Below are 15,810 nucleotides of genomic sequence, written 5' to 3'. Positions count from 1 at the left end.
ATACATACATACATACATACATACATACATACATACATACATACATACATACATACATACATTTAACCTCCTCTTAGCATCCATTTTTAGATAGAATATTCTAATAATGGCAAGTTTACAAGGTACTATTAAGGATGACTTTAATGTTATGGAGTGGCCTGGCTGTGGATGTGTTGTGTCTTGCGACACTGCTTCTGACCCAGTGCTGTGGGTTGGATGCAGGGATGACCCGTCATCTAGGGGGATCCAAGGTAGGAGGGAGAGAGGAGGGTGGAGGGGAGTATATATGGGAAATGAAATGGGTTGTGATTTCTATGCCTTTTTCTTTTTGGAGAAGACGGGGAGAAATCCCTTCGGTGTAAGGGGGAAAAAGCCTTTGGTATATGTAAGAATTATCATTAATAGTACCATTATTAGTATATTCTAAACTTGCCATTAAAGTAACCATTATTATAAGTATATTCTAAACCTCTCATTATTAGTATATTCTAAATATATTATCAGTACACATGAAAGTTATCGTTAATAGCACCTTCTAATTTTGTCATTATTATTATATTTTAAAATTGTCATTATTGGTACACATTAAAGTTATCATTAATAGTACATTCTAAACTTTTTTAGTGTTAGTATATTCTAAAATTTTCATTATCAATATTGTTAGTATATTCTAAACTTATTATTTGTATGTTCTAAAGTTATTAGTACCTTCTAACCTTATTCTATTCAAGTGTATTTTAAACTTGTTATTGTACCTTCTAAATTTGAAATTGTTAGTATATTCTAAATTTCATTTTGTAAACATTCATGTTATCATTAATAGTACCTTTTAAACTTTTCATTATAAGTATATTCTAAATTTATCATTTTTACCTATTTCATTTTGTACACATTCATGTTATCATTAATAGTACCTTTTAAACTTTTCATTATAAGTATATTCTAAATTTATCATTTTTACGATATTCTAAACTTGTCATTATTAGTATATTCTAAACTTGTCATCATTAGTACACATTAAAATTTTCATTGATATTACCTTTTAAACTTTTCATTATTATTGTATTCTAAATTTGTCATTATTAGTACACATGAGTTATTATAATAGTCCCTTCTAGACGCGTTAGTATTACTATATTCTAAACTTATCATTATAAGTATATTTTAAGCTTCTCATCATTAGTACACTCTAAACTTTTCATTATTAGCATATACTACAATAGTCTTGTCTTCATTAGTATATTCAAAACCTTCATTATTAGTACATTCTAAACCTTTTATTATTAGAATACTAGAGTATTATATTCTAACTTTCATTTTTAGTATATTCTAAACTTGTCCTTATTAGTATTCATTAAGTTAGCATTGATACTACATTCTTTATTGACATCATTATTATATACTGAACTTTTCATTATCAGTACACATTAAAGTTATCATTAATAGTACCTTCTAAAGTTGTCATTATTAGTATACTCTAAAATTGTCATTATTAATATATTCTAAATTTGTCATTATTAGTACACATTAAAGCTATCCATAATACCTTCTAATCTTGTCATTATAAGTATATTTTAAACGTGCCATTATTTATATTCTGAACGTGTCATTATTGGTACACAAGTTACCATTAACATTTTCGTCTAAACTTTTCATTATTAGTATATTCTAATAGTATATTCTAAACTTGCTATTGTTAGTGTGTTCTACGCTTGGTTATTATTAGTATATTCTAAACATGTCATTTTTAGTATATTCTAAACTTTTCATTTTTAGTACGCATCTTTTTGTAAACATGTCATTATTAGGATATTCTAAACTTGCCTTTTTTAGTATAACCTAAACTCATTATAGGTATATTCGAAATTAATGTTATTATTAATAGTACTTTCTAAACCACTTATCATTAGTATATTCTAAAGTGGTCATTATTATATTCTAAATTTGCCATTATTAGTATATTCAAAATGTATCACTTTTAGTATATTCCTAACTTGTTATTATTAGTATATTAACTTTTCATTATTAGCATTTTCTAAACTTCTCATTGTTAGTTCATATTAAAGATATCATTAAGAGTGCCTTCTTAACTTGTCATTATTAGTAAACATTAAAGTTATCATTAATAGTACCTTCTAAACTTGTCATTATTAGTATATTCTAAACTTATTATTTTAATCCCTAAAGTTACCATTAGTAATGTATTCTAAACTTGTCATTGTATATCATTAATAGTACCTTCTATACTTTTTATCTAAACTCTTCATTTATAGTATATTCTAAATTTGTCATTATTAGTACATATTAAAGTTTCCATTAACACTGCCTTCTAAAGTTCTCGTTATTAGTATATTCCAATCTCGTAATTTATAGTACACATTAAAAAATAATTAATAGTACCTTCTAAACTTGTCATTATTAGTGTATTCTAAACTTGCCATTACAAGTATATCAAAAACCTTAAATTATTAGCATATACTAATCTTGTCATTAATAGTATATTCTAAACATGACATTATTCGTATATTCTACACTTGTCATTATTAATACACATTAGAGTTAAGCTTGTCATTTGTATATTCTAAACTTACCATTATTAGTACATATTATACTTATCAACAATACTTTTTTAAACTTGTCATTATTTGTATATTCTAAACATATCTTCTTTATATATCTTTATGTATCTAAACTTGTGAGTATTAGTATAGTCAAAACTTATCATTATTAGTACACATTGCAACTTCTAATTTTGCTATTCTTAGTATTTTCTAAACTTTGTATAATAACATATTTGAAACATGTTATTACTACACATTAACGTTATCATTTTAACTTTCTAAACTTGCGGTTATTACAATATTCTAGACTTGTGAGTATAAGTCCACATTAAAATAATCCTTAATAGTGCCATCTATACTTGCCATTAAAGTGCCATCTATACTTGCCATTAAAGTTATCATAATTAGGACCTAAACTTATCACTATCAGTATGTTCCAAAGTTATCATTTTTCTAAACTTGTCATTATTTGTATATTCTAAACTTGTGAGTATTAGTACACACGTTATTGTTAGTATATTCAAAACTTATCATTATTAGTACACATTACAGTTATCATTAATTGCAACTTTTAATTTGCTATTCCTAGTATTTTCTAAACTTTGCATTATCAATATATTTCAAGCATGTCATTACTACACATTTACGTTATCATTTTAACTTTCTAAACTTTCGGTTATTACAATATTTTAGACATGTGAGTATTAGTCCACATTAAATTTATCATTAATAGTGCCTTCTAAACTTCTCATTATTAGTATATTCTAAACTTGTCATTATTTGTGCACATTAAATTTGCCATTATTAGTGTATCGTTATTAGTAAATATCTAAATTTTCCTTAGCAGTACCTTGTAAACTTATTTTAGTATATTCTGAAACTGTCGTTATTAGTATATCCTAAACGTGTCACAATTAGTGTATTATAGATTAGTATATTCTAAACTTGTCATTATTAAGATTATATTATAAACACATGATTAGTATATTCTAAACTTGTGATTATCAAAAGATTCATCAAAACTTGTTATAATTAGTATGCTCGAAACTTGTCTTTATCAATCCATATTTAAATTATCATTAGTATATACTAAAATTGTTATTATAGTACACATTAATGTTATCATTAAAGGTACCTTATAAACTTGTCGTTAGTAGTACATTCTACACTTGTCATTTAGGTTATAACTAATAGCATGCTCTTGATTTGTCATTAATCGTATATTCTAAACTTGTCATGATCAGAACAAATTAAAGTTATCATGATAGTACCTTTTCAATGGTATTCTAAACCTGTCAGTCCTGGTAAAATCTAAAATCATCATTATTAGTAAACATTAAAATTTTCATTAATAGTATCTTCTAAACCTGTCATTATTGGAGTATTCTAGACTTGTCATTATTAGTATATTCTAAACTTATCATTATTAGTACACATTAAATATATCATTAATAGTATCTTTAAACTTGTCATTATTATTTAACATTTATAGTAATTTCTAAAATTCTCATTATTCTACACATGTATATTCTAAACATATCTTCATTGGTATACTCTAAACTTATCATTTTGAAATTTGCAATATAAGTACATTCTAATCTTTGTCATTATTATTATATCTTAAACTAGTACATGTCATTATTAGTATATTCATAACTCGTCATTATTAGTAAACACTAAAGTTTACCATTAATAGCATCTATCTTGTCGTTATTAGTACACATTAAATTTATCATTATCAGTACCTTCTAATCTTGTTTTATTAGTATGTTTTAAACCTGGCATTATTATCATTAGTACACATTAAATTCAGTAATAGTACCTGCTAAACTTATCATTAACAGTCCCCTCTAAACTTGTAGTTTGAAATTGTCAATATTAGTACACGTTAACGTTGTTATCAATATTACCTTCTTAGCTTGACATCTTTAGTATATTGTAAACTTGCCTTATCAAAAATACCCTTTAAACTTTTTATTAGTACATGTTAAAACTATCATTAAAGGCATCTTCCTAACTTTTTTTTATTTAAACACATTAGAACACATTAAAATTACCATTGTAAACTTGTCATTACTTCTATATTCTAAACTTGTCATAAATAGTACACATTAAATTAGCATTAATAGTATCCTTAATCTGATCATTATTAGTATGTTCTATAATTATCATTATTAATATACATTAGTTATAACTAATAGCACTTTCTATTCGTATAATCTAACCATTAGAATATTCTAAACATATCTTCATTGGTATGTTCTAAACTTTTCATTATTTGCTTATTAAATATATTCTAACCATGGCAATTTTATCAGTATCCTCTACAATTGCCATTATTAGTGCATATCATTAACTTGTCCTTATTAGTATATTCTAAACATGTGATTATGAGTACATATTAGAGTTATCATTAAAAGTGCTTTCTGAACATGTAATTATCTTTCATATTCTAAGCTTGTCACTATTGGTACACTTTAAATTTATCGTTAATAGAATATTCTAAAATGTCATTATTAGTATATTCTAAACTTGTCATTAAAGTTATTAAATTTATCATTAACAGTATCTTTAATCTGATCATTATTAGTATGTTCTATATCATTAACAGTATCTTGTAAACTTCTCCTTATTAGTATGTTCTAAACTTGTCATTATAGGTATATTCTTAACGTATCATTATTACTATACATTAAACTTACCATTAATACACTTTCGAAACTTGTCATTATTAGTATATTATAAAACTTACCCAAAATAGTATATTACCAACTTTCATAATATTTTCTAATATTTGTTATCAGTATCCTCTACAATTGCCATTATTAGTACATATCAAAGTTATCATTAATAGTACCTTCTAAGCTTATCCTTATTATATTGTAAACATGTACATATTAGAGTTATTAATAGTACTTAACAAATTAATATTAACTATAACTTTAAGGTGTCTTAATAATGACAAAATTAGAATATAGTAATAATGGCTTGTATAGAAGATATGTACTATAACCACAGGTTTAGAATATATTTACAATAAAAAATTTAGAATACTAAGATTGTCAAGTTTAGAAGATACTCTTCAAGATAACTTAAATGTGTAGAAATAATGACAATTGTGGAATATACTAATAATGATAGCTTTATTTTGTACATATAATGACAAGTTTAGCATATAAGTTTACAAGGTACTATTAATGATAACTTAGTAAATAATATTAGTAAATACAAGTTTCGAACATATTAATTTGAGAAATTACAAATAATGACAACTTTAGAAGGTACTATATATGATAACTTTAATTGTACTAATAATGACCAAAACGTACTAATGACAAATTTAGAATGTACTATAAATGAAAACTTTAATGTCTTCTAATACTAATAATGACACTATTAATGAAATTTTTAATATGTGCTAATAATCACAAGTTTACAATATTATAATAATGACAAGTTTAGAAGGTTATATTAATGATAACGTTAATGTGCAGTAATAATGACATGTTTGAATTATATTGATAATGCAAAGTTTAGAAAATATTAATAATAGCAAAATTAGAAGTTGCTATTAATGGTAACTGTAGTACGTACTAATAATGATTAGTTTTGAATAAACTAACAATGTCATGTTTAGAAGACACTACTAATGATAACTTTAACAAGTACTAATACTCACAAATTTAGAATATACCAACAATGACAAGTTTAGAATAATGATAAACTTTGAAATATATTAGTATTGCCAAGCTTTGAATATGCTAATAGTGGTAAGTATACAAGGTCCTAACAATGATAACTCTAATGTGTACTAATAATGACAAGTTTGGAATACCAAAGAAGATATGTTTAGTATATATTAATACTGATATGTTTCGAATATAAGAACAATAACAACTTTAAAAAATATTGTTAATGATAACTTTAATGTGTGCTAATAATGACAAGTTTAGAATATACTAATAATGACAAATATAGAATATGCTAACAATGTCAGGTTTAGAATATACTTGTAATGGCAAGTTTAGAATACACTAATAACACTGTACAACAAATTTCAGGATTAAGAAAAAAACATAGTTCTCATGTGCGTTTTATTATGAAGTTCAGTGTGCTGAATTCAAATTTGATAACAAAAATTTCATGCCACGTCACAATTTTTTGTAAATCGCTGTTTTAATAATTATGCAATTAATAGAGATTTCCAAGGTTCCATAAATGTATTTTGCTCCCAAAGTCAGATTAAATGTCTTCATTGTATTTATTTAATTAATATATAATGAATCGGCATGTTTGTTAGCATTATATGATGTATTAACCTACAATCTATTATTTACTTCTTCTTTTATAAGACGTCTCAGGCGTGTCACGCTTCAGGTTCCAACAGAAGTCAGCCAGCATAGCAGGGCTCCATTTTCCCTTGTACCTGTTGTCCATTGACGCTATATCTTGATGGAACCTCTCTCCATGTTCATCACTCACATCTGCTGCATTCTCTGGGAAGAAGGACAGATGAGAATGAAGAAAGTGTATCTTGAGTGACATATTGCATCCGAGATCTTGGTAGCATTTGATTAGCCTCTCCACTTTACGCTCTCGCTGGGACTCTTGGTGCTTTCCCAGAAGCCCTTTGCATACATCTTTGAATGCATGCCAGGCCGCTAGCTCAGGTTCATCCATTGTCGCCTCAAAGTCCTCATCATTTATAAGCTTGCGAATCTGAAGGCCTACAAATATACCCTCTTTAATCTTGGCATCACTAATTTTAGGGAAGATCCCTTTGAGATACTGGAAACATGGCTTGTTATGTTGCAGTGCTTTGGTAAATTGCTTCATTAGGCCTAGTTTTATATGCAGTGGTGGCAAAATTGATTTTCTCCTTCTTAACTAGTGGCTCATGAATTACATTATGGCATCCAAGCGTCATAGATTCCCGAGATGGCCATTCTGAGCGTATATAATGTTCTGATCTGGCCCTACTGCCCCACTTGCAAAGAAAGCACATAAATTTGGTGTATCCAGTTTGTAGCCCATTAAGTATGGCTACTACTTTCAAGTCTGCACAAATTAACCACTCATGCTCTTTGTAACTTATGCTGTCTAGAATAAAAGCAAGGTTCTCATATGTCTCTCTTAAAATGACTGAGTAAGCAACTGGAACTGAAGGCATGGTGTTCCCAATGTGCAACAGAACAGCTTTTATGCTGTAAAGGGATCCATCTATGAATAGCCTCCACTCATTTGGTTCATACGTCAGCTCAAGGGCATTAAATAGGCCTCTAATATCATTACTATAAGTCAAGTTGTTTTCCAAAGTGAAGAATTGCTGTAGATCTGCAGAACACTTCCTAAATACTATAATTCAAGCATCTTCATCGAACAGGTTTCATTGCTGCAGACGTGAGGCCAGGAGTTCACTCTGTTACTTAGTAAGTGTTAAATCACGAACTAGATAATTGAGTTTCGGTTGGGTGATGAGGTGTGGTTTCTTGTCAGATTCAAGCCGTGTCACATACGTTGTATCTTGATATTCTGAATCGTCTGAGTTGCTCGTGTCATCGCTTGGTAGTTCAGAGGGCGGCTGTGGTACAGGAATATCACTTGAACCGGGCGAATAGCAAACTGATAGATTTCTTGCCTTTTCTGTTGCGACCTGTACGGAAATCAAATAAAATCAGACTTAAAATGGGAATTATTGGTTGTGATCACGTTAAAAAATAGTGGAAGTACAACATATTATGTATATCGATCTTTTTTATTGATACATCTCTTGAAAATATATAAAGAAACAGTAAAAAATACACATTGAATACCCACCTTTAATACTTTTTTAAGCAGAAGTAGCAATCTGTTGAATGGTCTTTTGGCTCCCTCCAGACCAGTGGTACGCCAAACATGAAGCCAGGCCCTTTGCCTTTCACACAAGCAGAAAGGGAACTTGTACACCTGATACAACATATTTGGGGTACCCAGCGTTTGTCCTGGTCACCACCCACTTTATATCCGAAGTACAGCTCAGAAAGTTTCTTTACATGTTGAGTCAACTGTCTCTTGTATTGCCTTAATGTGACTGATCCACATATATAACAAAACTTGTCTGGCGAATTCTTGCATTCTCTAGGCATCTTAACTCTGTATCCTGTTAAGAAAAAAAAAACACATAGCTATGTGAAAAATTATATAAATGGTAAAAGCAACAAAAAATACCGTTCAGATAGACATTGCGGGCACTGCTATTTACGAAGAACTGGAGGGTCACAGAAAAAAACGGATGTTGTATTCGTGATCTACGCAAAAAATAACTCTAGAAAAGGAGAGTCTCATTTCTGTTTTTTTTTCATTGTTATACAGTGTAATTACAAAGTTAAAAGGTATTATTAATGATAAATTTAATGTGTACTAATAATAGCGAGTTTAGAATATACTAAGAGTGACAAATTTAGAATAATGACATGTTTAGAATACTAATGATAAGCTTAGACGATAATATTTATGATAACTTCAGTGTACAAGTTTATTAATCATGACAAGTTACTAATAATGACAACTTTATTATAACTTTATTACAACTTTATTATAACTTTAATTTGTACTAATAATGACAAGTTTAGAACATACTAATAATGACAAAGTAGAATGTACTATAAATGAAAACTTCCATGTCTTCTAATGATTAGTGTTTGGGATATACTAATAATGACAAGGTGCTGTTGATGATCATTTTAATGTGTACCAATAACGACAAGCTTGGAATATATGAATATTGACATTGCTAGAAAATATTGATGATATCTTTAATGTGCACTAATAATGACATTTATAATATACTATTAATGATAACTTTAACGTGTACTAATAAAGAGAAGCTTTTAATGATAATTCAAATATGTATTAACAATAACAAGTTTATAATATACAAAAATTGACAAGTGTAGAGGGTACTATTGATAATAAATTGAATGTGTACTAAAATGACAAGTTTAGAAAGATACTATTAATGATAACTTTAATGTGTAGTTACAAAAACAAGTTTATAAGGTACTATTAATGATAACTTTAATGTGTACTAACAATAACAAGTTTTAAAATACAGTAATAATGACAAGTTCAGTAATTACAAATAATTACAAATTTAGAAAAGACCAACAATAAGAAGTTTAAATTATACTAAAAATGAAATGTTTAGAAGGTAGTATTAATGATAACTTATATGGCAAATGGCAAATGATGACAAGTTTAGAATATACTAATAAAAAGTAAAGAAAACTTTAGAAGATAAGTTTAAGATATACTGATAATGACAAGTTTAATAAAATAATACCGACGATTTTAGAAGGTGCTAATTTGTGCTAATGTAGTAATAATAACGAGTTTAGAATACACTACAATAGCATTTTTGTAACAAACAGGTAGAGATAAGTTCAGAAGGTACCTTAATGACAACTTTTAGAAGGTACTATTAATGATAAGTTTAATGTGTACTAATATAAAAAAGGTATAATATATTAATAAGGGTAAGTTTAGCAGGTACTATAACTGATAACGTTAATTTGTACTAAATACGACAAGCTTAGAATATACTAATGATGACAAGTTTAAAAGGTACTATTAATGATAACTTTGATGTCTATTAATAGTGATAAGTTTAGTATATACTATTAATGAGTTTAGAATATACAAGTTTAGATAAGTTTTATGTGAAATGATGATGAAAAGTTTAGAATTTTGACAATTTATAATAAAAATGGGAAGTTTAAAAAACATATAACAGATACTATTAGTAAAATCTTTAATGTGTTCTAATAGTTACTTTAATTAGTACTAATAATGAAACAAAAATACAAAATACTAGTAATGACAAGTCTAGAATATAGTTTTAATGATAACTTTAATATGCACTATTAGTAAGTTTAGTCGGAACTATTGATGATAACTTTAATATGAGAAGTTTAGAATATACTAATAATGAATACTGTCGATACTACTATTAATGATAGATATGATGTGTACTAATAATCAAAATTTTAGACAATTATATTTATAATAACTTTAATATGTTTTAATAATGACAAATTAAAAGGTTTTATTAGCTTTGATATGTACAAATATTGAATAATTTAGAATATACTAATAATGACAGCTAAAAAATATACAAATAATGAGAAGTTTAGAAGGTATTAATTATAGATTTAGTTTGTACTAATAATGACAACTATAGAATATCCTAATAGGGACAAATTTATAATATTCTAATTATGACAAGTTTAGAAGGTATTGTTAATGATAACTTTAATGTTTAGAATAATGACAAGTTTAGAAGGTACTATTTCATGATAACTTTAATGTGCACTTATTAGTGCACATTAAAGTTATCATGCTAATATACAAATGATGTCAAGTTTAGAATGTGTTATTAATAATAGTTTTAATGTGTACTAATAATGACAAGTTTACAATATACGTATAATGGAAGATGGAAGATGGAAGATACAACTTTTATGTGTACTAATAATGGAAAGACAAGAATATACAAATAATGACTTTAATATGTACTAATCATGAAAAAATAAAATATACTAAAAATGGCAAGTTTGTAATATCGTAATAATGACAAGTTTAAAAGGTACATTAATAATGCATTTAACTTTGACAAGTTTAGAAGGTATTGTTAATATATTAATAAGGACAAATTCATATTATTCTAATTATGACAAATTTAGAAGGTATTGTTAATGATAACTTTAATGTGTACTAGTAATAACAAATTTAGAATATACTAATAATGATAAGTTTATGAGGTACTTTAATGTGCGCTGATAATGACAAATTTAGAATATACAAATGATGTCAAGTTTAGATGGTATTATTAATAATAGCTTTAATGTGTACTAATAATGACAATTTTACAATATATGCATAATGCAAGATACTGTCGATGAGAATTTTTATGTGTACTAATAATGGAAAGACTAGAATAAACCAATAATGACTTTAATATGTACTAATCATGAAAAAATTAAAATATACTAATAATAACAAGTTTAGGAGGTACATTAATAATGCATTTAACTTTGACAATTTTAGAAGGTATTGTTAATGTGTACTAATAATCAGAAGTTTACTATAATAATAATGAGAGATTTAAAAGGTACAGGTATGTGTACTAATAATGGAAAGATATACCAATAATTAATGGAAAGATATACCAATAATTAAAAGTTTAAAAGGTACTGTTCAAGATATTTTTAATTTGTACTAATAATAAGCAAGTTTACAATATACTAATAGAGACAAGTTTAGAAGATAATGATAAAGTCAATATATACTAATAGTAAAATACTAATGATAGAAATACTATTAATAAAAAGTTTAGAATATGGTAATAATAACAAATATAGAAGGTACTATTAATGATAACTTTGTTTAGAATATAGTAATAGTGAGAAGTTTAGCAGGTAGTATTATTGACAATTTCATAATGCACTAATAATGAAAAGTTTAGAATATACTGATAACAAGAAGTTAATAATGAAAATTTTAGAATGTACTTTTAATGATAACATTAATGTGTACTAGTAATAGTAACCTTAAAGTGAACTAATAATGACATATTTAGCGAATACCATTAATGGCAACTTTAATGTATACCAATAATGAGATGCTTAGAATATAATAGAAATGACAGTTATTAATGATAACCTTAAAGTTTAGTAATAATGACAAGTTTTGAAGAATCTAATATTGATAAGTTTAAAAGATCCTATTAATGATAACTACTTACGACACGTAATAATGAGAAGTTTAGAAGGTACTGTTAATGAAATATTGAAAGTTTATAATATAATAAAGACAAGTTTAGAATATACTAATAATAACAAAGTGAGAAGTTACTATAACTGTTAACTATAATGTGTACTAATAATGACAAGTTTAGAAGGTACTATTAATGATAACTTTAAAATTCAGAATATAATAATAAGTTTAGAAGGTACTATTAATGATAACGTTAATATGTACTAATATAGACAAGTTTTGAATATATATGTAAAGAATTTTTATAAGGTACTATTTGTAGTAATAATGAAAAACAGATTATACTAACACAGACAAGTTTAGAAAAAATGAGAAAAAGATTAGAAGATATTTGTAAAGATAACATTAATGTGTACTAATAATGATAATTTTAGAATATACTAATAATGAAGAAAGTGAATATACAATTAATAATATCTTTATTGTGTGCTAATAATAAATATAGAATATACCAATAACGAGAAGTTGAAAAATAAGTTTAAAAGCTACTATTAATGATGACTAATTTGTACTAATAATGACAAGTTTAGAATACACTAATAATGAAAGGCTTATTAATAATAATACTAATAATAAAAGTTTAGAATATGGTAACAGTGACAAGTTTTTAACGTATAATAACTTTAATGTGTACTAATATTGACAAGTTTAGAATATACTAATAATTACAAGTTTATAGGGGACTGTTAATGATAAGTTTAGAAGGCACTATTACTGACTTTAATGAGTAAAAATTATAATAATGCCAGGTTTAGAACATACTAATAAAACAAGATAAGATGGTACTGATAATGGTCAATCTAATGTGCACTAATAAATTAGAAGATGCTATTAATGGTAAACTTTAATGTTTACTAATAATGACGAGTTATAAATATACTAATAATGACATGTACTAGTTTAAAATATAATAATAATGACAAAGATTTGAATGCACTTATATTGCAAAGTTCAAAATGTACTAGTAATGATAAGTTTAGAACGTCCTATTAATGATAGATTTAATGTGAGCTAATAATGACGTGTATACAAAAAATGATAACTTTAGAGTATACCAATGAACACATGTTTAGAATATACTAATATTAACATGTGTAGAATATACCAATAATGAGAAATTTAGAAAGTACTATAAATGATAAATAATAATGACAAGTTTATAGATACTATTAATGATATATTTAATGTGTACTAATAATGATAAGTTTAGAATATACTAATAATGACAAGTCTAGAATACTCCAATAATGACAGGTTTAGAAGATACTATTAATGATAATTTTAATGTTTACTGTAATTTTAATGTTTAATGTAATGATGATTTTAGATTTTACCAGGACTGACAGGTTTAGAGTACCAATTGAAAAGGTACTATCAATGATAACTTTAATATGCTCTGATCATGACAAGTTTAGAATAACCGATTAATGACAAGTGTAGAATGTACTACTAACGACAATTTTATAAGGTACTATTAATGATAACATTAATGTGTACTATAATAACAATTTTAGTATATACTAATGATAATTCAAATATGATAAAGACAAGTTTTGAACATACTAATTATAACAAGTTTTGATGAATCTTTTGATAATCACAAGTTTAGAATATACTAATAATGTGTTTAGAATATAATATTAATAATGACAAGTTTAGAATATACTAATCTATAATACAATAATTGTGACACGTTTAGGATATACTAATAACGACAGGTTCAGAATATACTAAATAAGTTTACAAGGTACTGCTAAGAATAATGGTAAATTTATAAAGTGCTGTTAAAATTTAATGTGCACAAATAAGGACAAGTTTAGAATATACTAATAATGAGAAGTTTTGAAGGCACTATTAATGATAATTTTAATGTCGACTAATACTCACAAGTCTAAAATATTGTAATAACCGCAAGTTTAGAAAGTTAAAATAATAACGTTAATGTGTAGTAATGACATGCTTGAAATATATTGATAATGTAAAGTTTAGAAAATACTAGGAATAGCATAATTAGAAGTTGCAATTAATGATAGCTGTAATGTGTACTAATAAAGATAAGTTTTGAATATACTAACAATAACATGTATACTAATACTCACAAGTCTAGAATATACAAATAATGACAAGTTTAGAAAAATGATAACTTTGGAACGTATTGATAGTGATAACATGTGTAGTAATACTCACAAGTTTAGAATATACAAATAATGACAATTTTAGAAAAAATAGTAACTTTGGAACATACTAATAATTATAACTTTAATGTGTACTAGTAATGACAAGTGTAGAAGGCACTATTAAGGATTATTTTAATGTAGTAACCGCAAGTTTAGAAGCTTAAAATGATAACGTTAATGTGTAGTAATGACATGTTTCAAATATGTTATTATGCAAAGTTTAGAAAATACTAAGAATAGCAAAATTAGAGGTTGCAATTAATGATAACTATAATGTGTAACTGTAATGATAAGTTTTGAATATACTAATACTCACAAGTTTAGAATATACAAATAATGACAAGTTTAGAAAAATTACAACTTTGGAACATACAGATAGATAACTTTAATGTGTACTAATAATGACAAGATATATAAAGATGATATATGATAATGACAAGTTTAAAAAAGTATTGTTGATGATAAGTTTAATATGTTCTAATAATGGCAAGGTTAGAATATACAAATAATGACAAGCTTAACTCTAATGACATTATTCGTATACTCTACACTTGTCATTATTAATGACAAGTGTAGAGTATACGAATAATATCATCTTTAGAATATACTAATAATGACAAGATTAGTATATGCTAATAATTTGAGTTCTTTATATGCTTGTAATGGCAAGTTTACAATACACTAATAATGACAAGTTTAGAAGGCGCTTTTAATTATTTTTTAGTGTGCACGAGCTTGGAATATTAAAAATGTTAAGTCTAAAATAATGACAGGTTTATACACTAATGATAAGTGTACAAGTTTAGAATATATTAATAATGACAAGTTTAGATAACTTTAATTTGTACTAATTTTTAGTTTAGATAACTTTAGTATGTACTAATAATAAGATTAGACGATACTAATAATGGTAAATTTACTACAAATTAAAACTTTAATATATTCTGCTAATTGATGTTTTGAATATACTAATAATGATAAGTAATAATGATAATGTACTATTAATAACTTAAAATGTACTAATAATTGCAAATATAGGCTATACGATTAATGACAAGTTTAGATTGTACTAAATATGAGAAGTAGATACTATATATTCTAATAATGACCGGTTTAGACAGTACTAAGAATGACAATTTTAGAATATTCTAATAAGGACAAGTTTTGAATATGCTATTAATGAAAACTTTATTGTATATGAATAATTATGTTTAGAAGGTACTGTTACTAATAACTTTAATATGTACTGATAATGGCAA

The sequence above is a fragment of the Oratosquilla oratoria genome, chromosome 25, assembly GCF_046742065.1.
Source record: "Oratosquilla oratoria isolate Oo_2021 chromosome 25, ASM4674206v1, whole genome shotgun sequence".
NCBI classification, from domain to species: domain Eukaryota; kingdom Metazoa; phylum Arthropoda; class Malacostraca; order Stomatopoda; family Squillidae; genus Oratosquilla; species Oratosquilla oratoria.
This window is presented reverse-complemented; position numbering follows the sequence as displayed.